Here is a 16,610-nt window from a genome sequence, read left to right on the forward strand (position 1 = left end):
TCCTACTAATCCAATATTTATTTCCATTATATTTTTAGTGATTGCTTCCTACACAGTACAGCTGTTGTCTGTCAGCAGAAACCGTGACTGATCCTGCAGCATGATTTCTGAAAACATCAGCTCACGATGTTTTTGATCGCTCTGTGGTGCGAGTGTGAGCGAAGTGGAGACATCAACATGGAGGGCACTGATGCCAACGTGATTCCCCTACAAAGCAGCTCACCTTATTCCAAGAGCTGTTGAGTACTCTCAGTTGCTGCTCTTATATTTAGGATATTATTACACTGAAAACAACTTTATCCTCCGTGGACAGAATCCTGTCAAATCTGGTGCAAACACGAGCGATGCTTTGTAAAAACCCAAACCATAATGCAGATACAAAGTTTGTCCCACTTGTACAGAAATGAATGCAGTAGAAGATTAACATTTAAGATTATATTGAGAGAATTCTATATTTATTGAACGCCACCAACAGGGACAAGAATAAGAAATGTGATGAACAGAAGAGCTACAGTCATCAGTGAATGGCTTCATATGCTTGCTGGAGGGTTTATTATCAAAATGTCAAGCAGACAAGTTATTCTTTCACTGTTGCTGTTTAAATATTCCGTTTCAAACATCCTGATGTTTTAGGGTTTGTTTCAGCAGGGCACTGAATTTGTTCTGTAGCTTCCCGTAACTTAGTGTACAGTGGTTAACGGATACCAGCAGGAAACAAAAGCCTCACACTAATGCCTGAGTTTTAAGGGTAGTGGGAACTGGAGCAGAATCTCAAGCTGACACGGAGCAGCCTGGCAGTATTTCATCATCACTAAAGGTTCAGTTCAGATTTATTTGACATTAGGTAATGCGTTACTGGCTAGGAGGAGTACTGATGCATGAATGTGGTCAGAAAATACCAGCCAGCAAACAGACCCTGCTCCCGTTCACTACATGGCAAATGATGTGCCGAGTAGTTTTGATGCATACAGACTCAACAGCACAGCATGAAAGGATCAGATGCAGTTTCCACTTTAGGGCTGCAAATTGAGGTTCAGAAGCATTGATTCAAGGCAAAAGGTTTCAGCTTAAGCACAAGATTTGCTTCCTCAGTCAGAAACCAGGGTTCTTAGCTGGAATATGCTGCTGTATGTGTGATAGTCTTCACTATTTCTGAAAGGTAAAATTCACATCACACCTGCCGCTACAATGGAAGTCACCACTCTGGGAAATTATCAGCCATATTCTCAAATTCACTGCACAGTGAGGCTTGTTTTCTTCACCTTCTAAAACTGGCTGTAATCACTAGTAGCACATTTACATAAAATCCATTCTGTGACTATAATTAGCAAGAAAAAAAAACATCAGAAAGTGACTCACATTCTAAGTTAATATAACTAAATGTGTCCAAAATGATTACAGGGTGACTTTGTATATTAATTTGTTTCAGTTGTAAGGACACATGCTGACCCCAAGCTGCTGCTGCTGTGCCACCCATGAGCCCATCTGTGGCATGAGAACAGCGATACATCTGCTACTTTACTGACTTTACTCTGGATTCGATTAAAAAAAAAATGCTGCCAGTTGCAAAAGCTCAATGCTGTTGATTTATTTTGGAGACTGTACTCACAAAGAGGACAACAAACATTTCAGCAAAGGAGGAAGTCAGGTGGCAGCACTGAGGTCATGAAGGGAGGAGGTCAGGGTGAAAGAAAGGGTTCACAAAACATCAGACTTTTCTACAGGTGCAATCAGTCTCCCAAAAATGACATTCCCATACAAAGGTAAGACTGTGACACGGTCTAATAGGTCTCCAGTTTGAAGGACAGAGGAGAGGAGGATGGAAGAACAAGTCAGCAAAATGATTTTCAGGACACGGGGATTTGTGTCCTGTGTGTGAATATTAATGACATTTTGTTTGTTCACTTTGGGTTTTCAATGACTATTCAGCTCGGTTAAGCCACCAAAACTAGGTGGTTAGGTTCAAAAAAATATCACACTTTGGTTGTCATTTTCACAGAAATGAGTTTGATTAAGTTTGGGCATAAAAACTACTTGGCTATGTTTAGGTAGATATTATAGTTTGGGGTCATGTCTCTTAGGGCCAAGACTCTTCACAATGTACTCGAAGTTTCTAAATTTTCTGGATTAGAGTGATAATCCACCCCATCTAATAGATTATAGGCTGGCTCAAAAGAAACAGAAGTAAAGCAGTAATGGCCAACATATGTCAATCTGAAATACATTAGAAATAAATCACAAGTACATGTAATGCAGCGGAAAATACACTTCTATCAACAGTAGCTGAAGCATATGTAGAAAAACGTAATTTTTGGAAGACATCATTGATGGGATACAATGGTTCTTTTTCTACTTTAAAGCACAGCTTTTTCCTAAAATTATGACTATGATCTGTAACCTGAACTAAATGTTTTTTGCTGTGACCACAGCGATAAAGTTGCCCTAATCTGATCAAAATATGCCTCTGTGTGTTGTTCTAGTGGTACATTTTTTGTTTAAATTCAAAGGTTTGTTGGTCCTACGGTTGCTCTGGTGTTCTTCTCAGCATGTTCCCCAGGTGAACAGGAGACACAGATTCAGTCACACCTGGGTTTGTGTGTGCTTCATGTGGAAGTAAGATCACGAGACATAATCTGTGCAGTCCAGTTTGAGTAATAGGCTAATGGGACTTACCAATACTGCACAGTGGTTTGTGATATTATGAGGAAATTCTACAAAGCAAACAGTACAAATACAGAAGGTTTTGGGTACTTTAATGGTAAGGGTGCATGCAACATAACGGTTTGATTGTAGGGAGGGCAGCCTTGGTTGCATCTCTGACTTTCTCTTCTGTCTCCCTACACTGTCAAAAAACACGTTTTTTTTTCTTGTCATTTCAGAGGACCACAACAAATATTTGCACGTCATATTGACATCATTTGAATCAGTGCCTTGAGCTACACACCCATATTAAGGACATCCCTAACAAAGGAGAGTATTGCATTTCTGCACACCTACAAACACAAAGAGTTACTAAATGCTTTCTCAGAGTACATGACAAAGCTATAACTAATGGTGCAGGTAGATATATGAAAGAACCATCTCTTCATCTTATTATGAACATATATGACCCACCTTTAAATGCACAGTCTTTATTTTAGTCTCTTTAGCTATGCTTAAATAAACTTGCAGGGGCTCCAATAATAGGATTACCCGCTGAGAAACTTCAGATCTCCACCAGTGATCACCAGCTTTGGCACCGACTCCAGAGACCGGTCCACTCTGTCAGGGGACTTCATTTTCCGCCTCACAGAGATCATCAGTGTGAGACACAAAACCAGCGCTCAGGGATTCCTAATGAGCAAAGTCTCTTTATTCTGTTTTTTTCCTGTCTTTCAGTCGCTCCCTTTTCACACTCTGACGTCAATATAGTTGTGTTTCCCCCATCTGCCTGGCAACCCTCGCTTGACAAAGTCTTGGGGAGATGAGCTTATGAAGAAGTACGAGCTTTTGTCATAAGTTCTTCTCGAGACAATTAAAAGACTTGATTAGCCCAGCATCCCTCATTTATTCGCTCCCTCAAGTAGTGTCATTCTAATGAAGGGGGAGCAATCACGGCGAGCGCTGCACTCCTGTTGAGTGTGCACTGGAGAGCATAAACACTCTGAGTAGGGACTTTACACCAAATGTGTTTGTTAGAAAAAACAAGAGTGGCAATGGAGGCGAACACAGAAAAAAAAAAAAAAACAGAGTGTGTTGTGTGGTGTCGGAGAGCTTCACGGTGCTGTAGCTGCGCATAAGATGCCTACCTAATGAGAAGGTTATCCATACAGACTGAAGACAAAAGAAACACAAACTTAGAGGCAGGATTTGCAGATGAGTTTAGTAGATTTCATTTATTTATTGTGTATTGATAATCGAAATCGTCTTGTATAAGGAAATCATTGAAAATCTACATAAACCTTTACATTTTACACAGCAGAGGAGACTGTTGGAGTTGTTTTCCCTTCAAACATAAACCGTGTTCAACATGGGATTACACACATGGGATCAACCAGCATTCGTCACAATCATAAACTGTTGTCGTAGGTTAATCCCTGGTGTTGCAAAGTCTACAGCTTTCCAAGAATTCACTGCTCTTCCACAGAATACCCGCAGATCAAATGCACAGACTCTGATGGAAAGTTGTTGACTTTCAGTTTTAAAAGAGTAGTTATGTTTATGCTTATATAGCATGGAGTAAAAGCTCATTCAATCAGTTTTTCATGTCCACTGCACAGGTTCCTAAGGAAATATCAGAAGCCTGCATGATGCATGCCATGTCAATATATGCCGTTGCTTATTTCGAATCAGGTCATGGAGGCAGCAGTCTAAGCTCAGCATCCAAGGTGTTTCTATACAGTTCCTTCAGCTCCTCCTGGGGATCCCAAGTGTTTCCCAGGCCAGAAGAAGATGTATAATCCATCTGGTGTAGTTAGGATCTTCCCCACAGTCTAGTCCCACATGGGAAACGTGCAGAGGTGAAAGGTCAGAGTAGTGGAAACAGATTAATTGCACTCCATTTTCTACAATAGTTTTTTTTCACCTCTTTGTTTTTTGATTATACTTTACTGTAACTGGAGATTAACTTGAAAAAATACAATAGTGCTCTTCAAAAGTGTATTTTTACTGAACCCTCTTTTTTAAGGTGTCGATAGACATCACAGGTGACTCTGAACCTTTTTTTAAAAAATTTTTGCCTGTAATTCCTCTTCAGGAAGGCAACCGGGTGGCGTCTTGGTCAGATGTCAAAACCACCAAAGCTGGGAAATTTCAATTCAAAGGATCTAGTGTAAACTCCCTGCTAATGTCTGAGTTCCTCACCCTGTCTGTCAGTCCACAGACACTATGGAGGAAACTCATTTTGGCCACCTGTACCCACATTCCCAGTCTTTTGGTCTTTACATACATTTCATGTCCAGAACAAAAAGGTAGCTTAGCTGACAAACTGAGACTTTTGCTTTTTGACAAACTCCACCCAGATTCACATCACTGCAGACATAGCTCCTATCTCCCAGTCAGTCTCCTTTCTTATCTCATTCATGAACAAGACTCCAAGGCACTTTAACTGCTTCACCTGGGGCAGCAACTCTCTTCACAGTCAGTTTTCCAGCAGAGGACCATGAGCTCAGATGTGAATGACACACTACAGTACAGCGCTGCACAGGATCCAGGTGTGATATCACCAATCAAATGTGAGCAGAACTACTATTGCACAAGTCTGAAGAATGACAAGGCAATTATCCAATAATTCTACAGCAACCCCACCGTGACCCTGCAGCAAACTTATATTAATCCTACTGTGATTATAGACCTGCATGTTCACTCTCTCAAACCAAAAGGCGAGCAGAGTTGGAGCCACCTCGTACCCTGTAGGGCTGAGTACTGACCTGCCCACATTAATGGAGAACATGAGTTTCTTCCACATTACTGTGTCAGTCTGGGGGGATTACCAACTATAGACTTGGAGGCTCTCAATATCTGGAGCAATTTCCTTGAATATTGATTACGAAGATATTACATCAAGTAAGAAGTGAATATTGATTGGCTGCTAAGTCAATTAGAGTCCTCCTGCTGAGATGCATTGAGAACCTTCTTGACACAAACACAATAAACATTTTGACTTTTTTATAGCAAGGAAACCACAGACGTAATTAGTAATGTTAATAATGGTCCTCAGGGCATTTGTGGCTCAGAAATCTGACCTGATCACATGGTTTCTGGTTCAATCCCTCACCGGTTCATACGTCAACCGAGCCTGATGTTGCTCCCAAAAGACAGGAAAACACCTTGCATGACAGCTTTGCCACCATAGGCATGTAAGTGAATGAGAAACACTGGAAAGTGCTTCGAATAATGTTAAGGTGGAAAAGCAGTAAGTGCAGACCATTAAGCATTAAGTTGTGACATACACTACTATGGCATATCGCCAAGTCAGAATTTTAGGTTAAAGTGTCCTCTTATGACCAAATACATGCAAAACTACTGACATTTCAAACATCCTCACCTGTGCTTTGTGTTTAGAGCAAAGGTTAAAAACTAAGAAGTTCCAGGTTACAGAACTGGTGTTACTTACATCAAAGATGGCTGTGAGACAGTTTTACAAACCATGGGATCACTGGAGAATCCACACTACTAGACCTAAAAATCTTAGTTTTTGTATCCTGCATATAAGATTCCTTTTGTATGAAGCCCACGTTTAGGACCTCAAATTACATTCATTCTGTCATCGATTATACCGTGCAGACAGCAGGTGCACCCTCCACATGGAAAATGTAACAACCCAAACCTCCAACTGAGAATATAGAGCAATAAACCAAGATCATATGGAAAATAAAATTGAAACAGCTTCCACAGGAGACAGGTGGGGGCCTTGTCTGAAAAAAAATAATGTTTTCTCTGTTTTGACATCTGAATTCATGTACTCTGTTACATTCCAAAAGTACATTTTAAAAACCACAGCTCTTATAATCCCCCTCCACTCAAAAATGTGTTATGGTCAATGCTGCTTCTCTTGGATGTTTGACCTTCACTGGACACAATGATGCATGTTCACAGTTTGATTCTAAAAGGCTATTGTGAATGTGTCTCTGAACGAACCTGTCATCCGAGTTAAATAGTTTGAACTTTTCAAAGAGGGCAGACTCATGGATGTCCCAATCTGATATCATTTGCTTGAAAACTACAAAAAAAAAAAAAAAAAAGTCTGCAATGCATCAAGAAGAAAGAAAGTTACCTAAAGCTGTACCTAAATGAGGATAAAGCAGTGTATAGAGGATGGATGGATGGATGTACCCAACTGTAACAAAGGTTTTCACCAAACTTCCGGTAAAGCTTTGGCAAGCTGTAGAAAATCTGTATTCTCCACATCCATCCATCCATTTTCTACACACAGCTTTATCCTCTGGAGGAAGCCTCTTACAGTTTGATACTGTAGCAATCTGAGAAGGTGGTCATTCTGAATACAGGCAGTTCCATGCAATGTAAGACACAACAATGACAACTTTTGTGACACTTAATGCCCTTCAGTCAGAGTGCATGCATTTAGGCCAAGCCAGGATGGATTTGGACAGCATTCCCATATCCACTGACATATGTAACAGAGCCTTTGTAGACCAAACATGTGTCTTTTGACTGACACTGGAATATCAGCACAGGGCAAATGTCTACTGTGCTCAATTTGTATCATCTGTTTATCCAATACAGATTGGTAATGCAGTTGGTTATTAAGAAAACCTGTGTGACAGCAGACATAAACGAATAAATAGATGAAAGAATATCAGAGATCACTACCGCATCCCTAAAGAATTTCCAACCATACACTTTAAAAAGCCATATATTAAACACAAAAAAAGAGTAAAGAAGAAGAAAAAAAGTATGGTCATACATGTATATATTTGGACATGTGTGGAATAAACGCCGTCTTCCAAACAAGACACTCTTTTACAGCTACACTGCATCTTCAATTTCAGTTTTGAAAGAAAAGTAATTTCTACGTATAAAGGGTTAGGAGGTTGGACAGGAGGTGGAGGGATTAATCAATCCACCACAGGATTCTTGGCTCAGCAGTGTGAGGTTCACGTCCAATGTGGAATCATGGACTGAAGTTTGGTTTCACTGTTAGTTTTAGTCACCAAAACTACTGTAGGAAGACAGTATGGCTTGGATTTGAATAGGACCTTTTCAAAACATGCATCACGATTTCCTCCATTTTCTTGGTTACCAGTATGATGAGTCCTGCCCCATCTAAAGACTGAAAAGAAGCGAGACTTGCATTGCAATAAATGGAAAAGATATGTAAATATATCTGTCATACATCTCAATCAGCTGGAGAATATATTTCCCTAAAGAAATATTTGAGAATGAACTTTAGTTTTATATAGTTTCTGGGAGACAGGCTCATGGAGGGGACCATTAATATCTGGAATAACATGTAAATTCTGCGTTTTGTCTGTCACTAATGTAACACAGAAGACCAACCTCAATCCTACGCTTCAATCATTAGCTTCAGCATGAAGACATGAGCTGACTGCTTGGCATGTTAATTACTCTCAATTATCTTGCTCATCTTTTCGAGCCATTCATCTCTGTCAGCTCCAACCCTGTGAGGCTAATACGCTTTCAGTTACTGAGCGAGATGAGGGAGAGGGCATGCTTTTGTTTATTCACTCATTAAATTAATAACCAAGATCATTCACATCGGTCTGACTGTCAGAGTCAGCGAGGGAGATAGAGAAGCACAGAGAAAATGAGAGGAAAAAATGAAGAGTATTGAGTGAACACAAGACTGAATGGGAATCTTGGTGGATGCTGAACAAATGGGCCGCCCACAGATTGTGATAGAGTGACATTATAGAGGTTAGCGGGCTGTAGAGTTGTCAGCGGACTTCAGTCAGTGACTGTATGGAAAGGGAGGTGTGGATTTTAAAGCACGATCTGCTTCAGGTGACCAAATCAAAGTCTCTCCTAAAAATCCCAGCATTAATCGAGGGTCAGTGCATTTCAGATCTGACCTTACACACTCACAGAGTACTTGAAAACTGGGGCAGCCTTCATCACTGATCGAAAGCTCTAGGACAGCCACTAAATGAACTTTACAGTAAGAAAACTATAGTTTTTGATGATCAAGGACAAACCTTATAAGCTGTTGAACAGGAATTTCTCAGAAAAAAATGCTAATGTTAAAAATCTACACTTTCATAACAAGTGACTAACCGCTATTTCCTGATTAAAGCTGGTACTGAAAGCTCAAGGACACCTTCTGCACTTTGTCCTGATATCGTTTTCTGTATAAGTGCACGTGAGGCAAAGTCATGTGGTTGAAGCACCGTTTCTCCACACACATGCACTGCAGCTTCATTGTTTTTGCTTCTGAGCACACCAATAATCACGGAATATCAGAAGAATATCCTCCCTGGTATCATCCAAATACTTGAACGTATTAAATTGTTTCTTAAAGTGTTTTGGTGCCGTTTGCCCAACAAATGTAATTTCAGCTGGACCTCACACAGTACAGGTGTGCAGATGCTACGGCAGGCTATTGACAAGTTAATGATAAATGGGAATACTTTTGTTCACTTTGTACTTGACAACAAAAACACAATTATCGTGAAGTGTGCTCAGACTGTCACTGCTGTAATTACAGTTGCCCGACAACCTCTCACTGTCAATTTCTTTCTCAAATCTTGCCTCAAACTAATGCATGTGCGCACACGGCTGCCTCTGCTCTTCCTGTTGATCCATGCATCCGCCATTAAATATCTTTTCCATTAAGCCTGTGGAGCTGCGGGAATTATCCTGACATTTCTCCATCGACCAGACAAGTGAAAGCTCTCTAAAAACTTCCCACTAAAGATAATGCAATGATGACTGGATGGATCTGAAGATTTATAAACGTGTGCTGCAAGAAGAGAAGGAACGAAAGGCTGGTAAACTACGGCAACAGCAAGGCGAGTTAGATTGCGAAAGACGGGAAACGTGAGGATAAGGATCCGAACTGCGAACTGAGAGCTTACTGCAGCATCACAGTTGCACTATTTTTTTAAAAAACAGCTGTTACTTGGGGGGGGGGGGGGGGGGGGTAAATATGCATTAGGCAGCAGGCAAACCAGCTTGACTAACACAAAGGTTGGCTCTCTGACAGTGTCAGTTGGAAATGCAGTGTAATAAGCTTTTTAATTTGTAAATTCAATTTGATCAGAAATCTGTTGAAATGTGCTCGAGTAAAACATTCCATTTTAATCAGGAATTTGAGCAAGCAACTTCAGATTTTTTTTTTTAAATTTAGCTAATTTTTTATTGTTCAGATTCCTCGTACCAGCTCCACCAATTTGTCTTTAAGACCAATTTTAACCAAGCTGCTACCGTTACCCCGGCCTGTATTTTTTCTGTGCCCCACCATTCAGCAGTATCACCACCTGTCCAAGCCGCCTTTGGTCCAGTTTCGCTTGGTCATATTCCAGCATCCTGGCCCTGCTGTGGCCTCCCGTGGTGATGCAGCCCCGGTTATTCTTGGCTCTCAAGACTCCGGGACTCTTGCTGTGTTGTCTTCTACACCTCACCTCCTGACCTTGTTGGTTCTGAGATCTGCTGCATCTCACACTCAGACTAACTGCCACTCCATGCCGGTTGGGTATGCTTGCTCTTTCCTGTCTGAACAGAACAGACCTGCCCCTGCTTCTCTGGGCTCTGTTGTGTATTTTTATTTCATTATTGTTTTCCAAGATGTCCAGGTTGTGGGCAGTTAGGAATAATGCAGAATTTTATTGCTATCTGCGCACACTGCTACTCAGTTCATTAGTTGGCTGCCTGAAATTGTTTCTGTCATCTACTTTATTATTTTATTTCTGACTGTTACTGGATTTTGGGGGCAATATATTTCAGATAGAACACCGTTTGTGTAAAAAGAAATTTAAAAATGATTCGATACAAACCAAGATGCAAATTTTCCATAAACATGCTACATGCTCTGTTATGGTCCTACCAGCTGTCAAAAGTAACGGAAGTGCAATATGGTTTTTTTTTTCAGGGTAAATAACGATTATTAATAGTCAAGGAGGGCGATAAACTTTATTTGGATAAAGATACATTATACGACATATAATTGCTGTAAAAATGAAAATCTTTTTGTCCAAATGCATAACACAAACTCCTAGTCAAACCTTTGTTAAACGCTTTTTTAAAATTTATGTCTAAGATGTGTTTAATTAAACATGGAAAAGCTGTTTTATTAGGAAATGGTTGAAGAAAATCATTCAACCAATAATAATCAATTAATCCTTAGACAAGATATTGTAAAATAATAATAATGAAGGTCTGATTTAGTCTTCTAAGATGCATTGTTGTATTTCATTCTTAACAGAGCAGGAATCCTCAGAGATGGATGACCACACACACACACACACACACACACACACACACACACACACACACACACACACACACACACACACACACACACACACACACACACACACACACACACACACACACACACACACACACACACACACACACACACACACACACACACACACACACACACACACACACACACACACACACACACACACACACACACACACACACACACACACACACACACACACACACACACACACACACTATATGTAGGCAGAGGATATTACCATCATGCACAAGGAACTGCAAGAAACATTCTCTCCTGAGGATTCGTGCATAAAACTTCCCACAGCCTTGATTCTACACAAGAGGGACAGAAAGAAAACGCACATATGCATCGGTAGCAAGCATGTTATGGCTACAAAACGCAAGCCTTTGCCGATTTGTGTACACGGAACCACTCATATAGTCACCCGAAACTGCCCAAAAAGAGGGATAATTGGCTGCTGGCATGCCTCACGTTCCCCGGTGAGCGCTGGGTTTGTCAACCTGCTCTTGGAGTGAGGGAGATTCAGCAGATGCATTTTCCGTCTAATGGATCTGCCAAAAAGCATTTAACTGCCTTCCAAAAAAATTGGACAAATATAGTGCAGTGTCATTGTAGAAAACCATGCCAACATAAACACAGACGCACACAGAAGAATTAGCTGCTCCTATTTAACTGCAAAACATAAGCAGAGCAAATCGGGCACACATTCATCATCTGCTGAGCTAAACTTTAATTATATCCCTCGTGAGGCCAGAAGTGAGCCCTGCCATTGAGTTGCACTCGCATTTAATCCATATTGCAATTACAACGACAGGAAGATGGGAACAGCTGAGTGACAGGCAGAGACTAAAGGCAGAAAAGAAGAAAAGCTGGACTGTGAAACATGCTATTAAAGAAGCCCAGAGCTGAAGATGACATGGATGAAGGGAGAAAGAAGGAGCTGGGTAACAGGAAGTCCAAAATCAGATTCAAAATCCGTCTCGGCGTAGTCAAAAAAAGCACGACATGTTCCTCCACCGCCTCAACTCATAGAATTGATAAGATGCAGTGGTTTCTCCTGTGGACTGGAGCATCTTGATATGCAATAGCAACACCTTTGAAGTGTGAAAATATACTGCTGTGAAGCAAGGTGTTGTTGATAAGGACCAGATGCAGAGAGCAAATCTTCTTTGGGTACAACGTCACAGTGGTGCGCAGCTGGAGGACGCTGAAGAAAGGTGTTGACAGAAGAAAGGACATTTGAGGAGACCTAGCAAATCATCCCTTGTTAAGAAGTTGCTTTGAAACATCACCACTAAAAACTACAATTTATTATTTTATGTAGCGTGCGAAGGCTTACTTTCTTCATCAGTCATTTCAGGTGACAAAGCATCTTCATTCCTGACATCTATATAAAAAAAAAAAAAAACTTCCTACAACCATTGACCTGTCTACCTAGAGTCTTTACTTATGATTTACTACCTTGAGAAACAAAGGATGTATTTAGAGAGCACTTCATTTTATTGATGAATACACTGGGGGTTACAGAAACAGGCCATCAAGGGAGCCCTGCTGGCTGAGGAGTCAAGGAATTGACCATGAACTGTACTTTCCTTGCTGCTTGTTCAGCCAGGGGCCTTTGCTGTTTGTCATCCCTCTCTCTTTACTGTCAGCTCTACAATTATAGCTTTAAACCCTCTCAAAAATAGAAACAAAGCAAATAGGTCATGCAGTTGCAGAAGGCAACGCCTACAGGAGTAGTTTTAAGATCCTTGAGTCACAGAAGTGCTTAGCAATCCTAACATGTATGATCTGAAGCAGCTCTCGTGTATGTTCCGCAGACTTAAATAAATCATAACAAAAAGGAAGCTTGAAAGGTGTAGTCTGACTTTGCAGGGCTATTTACCCGCCGTGAAAGAAGTGAATCTCGACTTCTGGAACAGGTCAGCTCAGTCTAGCTGAGAATGGATTGCTGTAGCCAGACATAATGAAACTGTAGCTCTGTATGTACTGTACGTGTGCACTGACTCCTAATCTCGCTGGAACCATTTCTCCTGTGACTCTTTTACCGTTTACAAAATAAAAAAAGGCTGAGCGGATGGGCTCAGTTTCTTTGAAACACTCGACAAACAGTAAAAACAGAAGCTCAGATGGACGGCCGGTCAGAGACACCTGCAGGTTTTAACGAATGAGGCACTAATCTAGGCAACGCTAATGATGCATTGTGATTATACAGTGTAGCCACTTACTGGATGAATGTACAGTACATGACTTTAATCATGCTAACAGGCGGGTATGCATGCTGAGGAGAAAATACTGAAAGTACTCCAATTAATAATCAGAAGGTTTATTGTGCACGCAAATCCCACTGTGCAGCCCGCACCAACACCACACACACTTCTAATGCAATCAAAGAGCCACATTATCGAGCGCTCAATTACAATCCCAAAGTGGGTCAGTGTAACCAATTTCAGCCTAATGACGACACCAATTAAATATTTGTAAATAGCACAGTCTTGACAGTCAGATATGTTTGCTCACGTGCTGTGGAACTGAGTGTACAAGTGGCTCTCCACTTGCAGCTCTGCTCGTGGATCAATGCGTTTCCACATTTAAACATGGAGTGCAAGCAAACAGATCGATAGACTCAGAGTTTGGGATGGAACAAGTTGTATGGACACACATTTTTGCAGAGTTCAGCCATCTAGAGAGGGAATGACAGCAAGGCAAAGAATGAAGATGTGAGAGGAACTGTAGGATTGAAAAGTAAAGAAGATGAAGGCGTTCGAAGAGACAGACAGGACGGCTGTAGGGTGTCAGGACATCTATAGGGTGAAGAAATAGAGCTATAACAGAGATAAGAGCTCATATGAGAAAGACGGAGAAATAAGAAGAACAGGAGCGCCACTGGAGAGAGGAAACACCTGCCAGCAAGCCCATCAGCACACTGATTCTTTTGTTTGCTCACAGTTTCACTCACTAAGTAGGATGCCCTGCTGGTTTGGATCTGTCACAGCTGGGAGTCCCCACACCACCTCTCTGACCCGGTAACAGTTCCTCATGTACAGCATCTCAATTTCAGTTCATGATCTGAACGCATCTTCAGCCGAGCAAGAGAGCTATGACCTTTATGCTGCTTCAAAAACAACGCAAACACCCTCCTCTGTAGTACTTCTTGGTAAGCAGCGTCTGTCATTTATTCAGCAATACGGCCACATGATCTGAAATGCACATTTAGCTGCTGTCATTCAGATGAACAGGAGAAAGCTGCCGCTCTGTGTAGAGCTGAGAATCAAGCTGCCGGGCTCAGTGACAGGCAGATGTTCTGACAGCTCTCTAAATTCACTAAAATGGGGAACTTCATCCACATGTTTAAAAAAAAAAAAAGGACACTTTAGTGCAGTCATGACAGGCTTAAGGAGTTATAAGTGGAGCAATAAAAACAATGCACTTGTTTCAGACCGTGTCCTCTTGGGGTTAATGAGCACTTTTCTGCACGGTACTGAGGCAGCTGTGGATGACACTGGTAACAATACTGCTGACAAAAATATGATCCTGATATGTCTTGTGTAAATCAGTGACTTCTGCTGACAGACAGTTGTCTCTTAGAGTTAGCAGATAAGCAAAAAAACTTCAGGGGAACCATTTAAATCACATTGCATGGTCAGACTTAAATGTCTAAAATTCCTTTCATCAAATATCTTCTATGAATATGACAAGAGTGCCATGATAAAGGGGTTCAGTGGACTAGTATGAGAGGGAGCAACCTGTCAGTGTTAATAAAGTAACGGGGAACACCTGAGATCAACGCCTCCTCGGTGTGTTTAACCATTTAACAAAGCCAAACTAAAGCCAGGGCGCATCATCCAAAAGACACTTTCTTTCAGTTCTATGCTTCACTGTTGCTTGCAGGACTAAAACAAAGCACGAAATAATAAAAAAAAATCTTTAGCCCTCGTTACCTTGTGTTTTCCGCACAGCTCATCCACACGTGGGGACAAAGGGAATCCCGACGCCTTCAGCGCGTTGTTTTCGGAGCAGTTGTCACCACATCCACAACAAAACAGCCTCTTACTCCGTCTCAGCGAGTGGATTTCGCTCCTGGGATGTGTTTACTCCACAGCTGCCTCCACCGAGCAGCGTAATAATCCACGCTCTTCCAGTTGTAATTTTTTTGGTTCACATGATCAAAGGTTTCTTGCTCGTCCACTTTGAAATAAACTGACAGCAAACTGGCGCCTTCACCAAACTGATGTTCTTTTTTTTTCGTCCCTGTTGTTCCTCCTTGCCATTCACCAGCCTCCGCTCCAGGACCGAGGGGCTTTATGCTTTTGGACCGGGGGGGACCAGAGGGAGAGGAGGGTGGAAGCATTCGCGGATCAGCGCATAAAACGCATCTGAAAGTCGGCGCTCCCCTCCGATCATCCCTCCTCCTCACTCTTCATCCCTCCCTCCTCCTCAGCAGACGACGAGTGTGGACCAATTGAGAGGCAGGAAGAAAGAGAGAGAGAGAGCCGATCAGAGAGTCATGCTGCTGTGGGACAAGAGAGCTGTCAATTAGCCAATCAACGCACAGCAGCAGACTGAAGCGTCAATGAAAGGAAAAAAATATATGATGGTCATCTACCAGTCAAAAGCTAAGACACACCTTCTCATTCAGTGCTTTTTATTTATTTGTATATTTTTCTACATTGTAGCTTAATACTGACTATTAACAGTTTTTTGTTCACAACACAAGTGCTCTGCCAAGGAAGTGGAGTTATGTGACAATACATTTGTCTGCCCATCTGTTATTCCATCTGTGAGCAACATTACTCAAAAACGGACAAACAGATTTGGATGAAATTTTCAGGGAAGGTCAGAAATGACACAAGCACCACCTGATTAGATTTTGGCAGTGATGCAGCTCATAGTCTAGATCCACAGATTTCTGTATTATTGCAAGATAGCGGCACAGCAGCACTGTAACTAGGCACTACATGATTGCGATCCTCCAACAAATCAGCCACTGCGGACTGACCAGGACTTGTCCGTCCAACATTATACAAAGAACAATTGATTAAATTGTAGGGGTGTTTCTGAGTCCCATCAATTCCCATTGCCACTACATATTTAGGTAGCGCAGTTTGGTATCCGTACACATGCATAACACACATCTGTGCTCACTGCAAGGTCATTTTGTTTGCGGGTACATCTATATTCAATGGCTAGATTCTATAGTGCCGTGATTTCTGATCATAAATAATACAATACACATAAATACAAATGCTGCATTTCTAAAAAACAATTATATAAAAATGCTGCATTTCTGGCAAGCCATATGGGGGAATGAACAGCCTTGGTGGAGTACTGTGCTCTCTGAGTGCTTTTCTTGTTCCATATGCATTCTTTTATAGTTATGATGTCCTCAGTATTAATCTACAATGTACAAAATAATTAAATAAAAACCACTGAATGTGAAAGTGTGTATAAACTTTTGACTGGTAGTGTATTTGTCACCATGATAATGACTGAAGGAGATGGTGGGCAAGCAGTGGATTGTAATTATTCACTGCTACATTAAGTAACCATTTTATTGAAATAATGCATTTTAAACAATAAGTCCGACAAGTAAAATAGCATAAATTTTTATTTATAAAATCAACAAATCAGTGGATTTAAGTCCCTGAAATTGCTAAAAACTGAAAGCGCAAAATTGCAATTG

General features: G+C 41.2%; 1 protein-coding gene across 1 annotated transcript in view; it reads right to left on the reverse strand.

Annotated features, from left to right (window-relative positions):
• Positions 1-15,311, reverse strand: part of pde4ba (phosphodiesterase 4B, cAMP-specific a) — a 219,614-nt gene extending 204,303 nt beyond the window's left edge. Inside the window, exon 1 of the mRNA XM_022199765.2 lies at positions 14,869-15,311. The gene's annotated coding sequence lies outside the window, so the exon portion shown is untranslated. The remainder of the gene's footprint in view (positions 1-14,868) is intronic.
• Positions 15,312-16,610: the final 1,299 nt, after the last annotated feature.

Source organism: Acanthochromis polyacanthus, chromosome 4 (genome assembly GCF_021347895.1).
Source record: "Acanthochromis polyacanthus isolate Apoly-LR-REF ecotype Palm Island chromosome 4, KAUST_Apoly_ChrSc, whole genome shotgun sequence".
In the NCBI taxonomy this organism is placed as follows: Eukaryota; Metazoa; Chordata; class Actinopteri; family Pomacentridae; genus Acanthochromis; species Acanthochromis polyacanthus.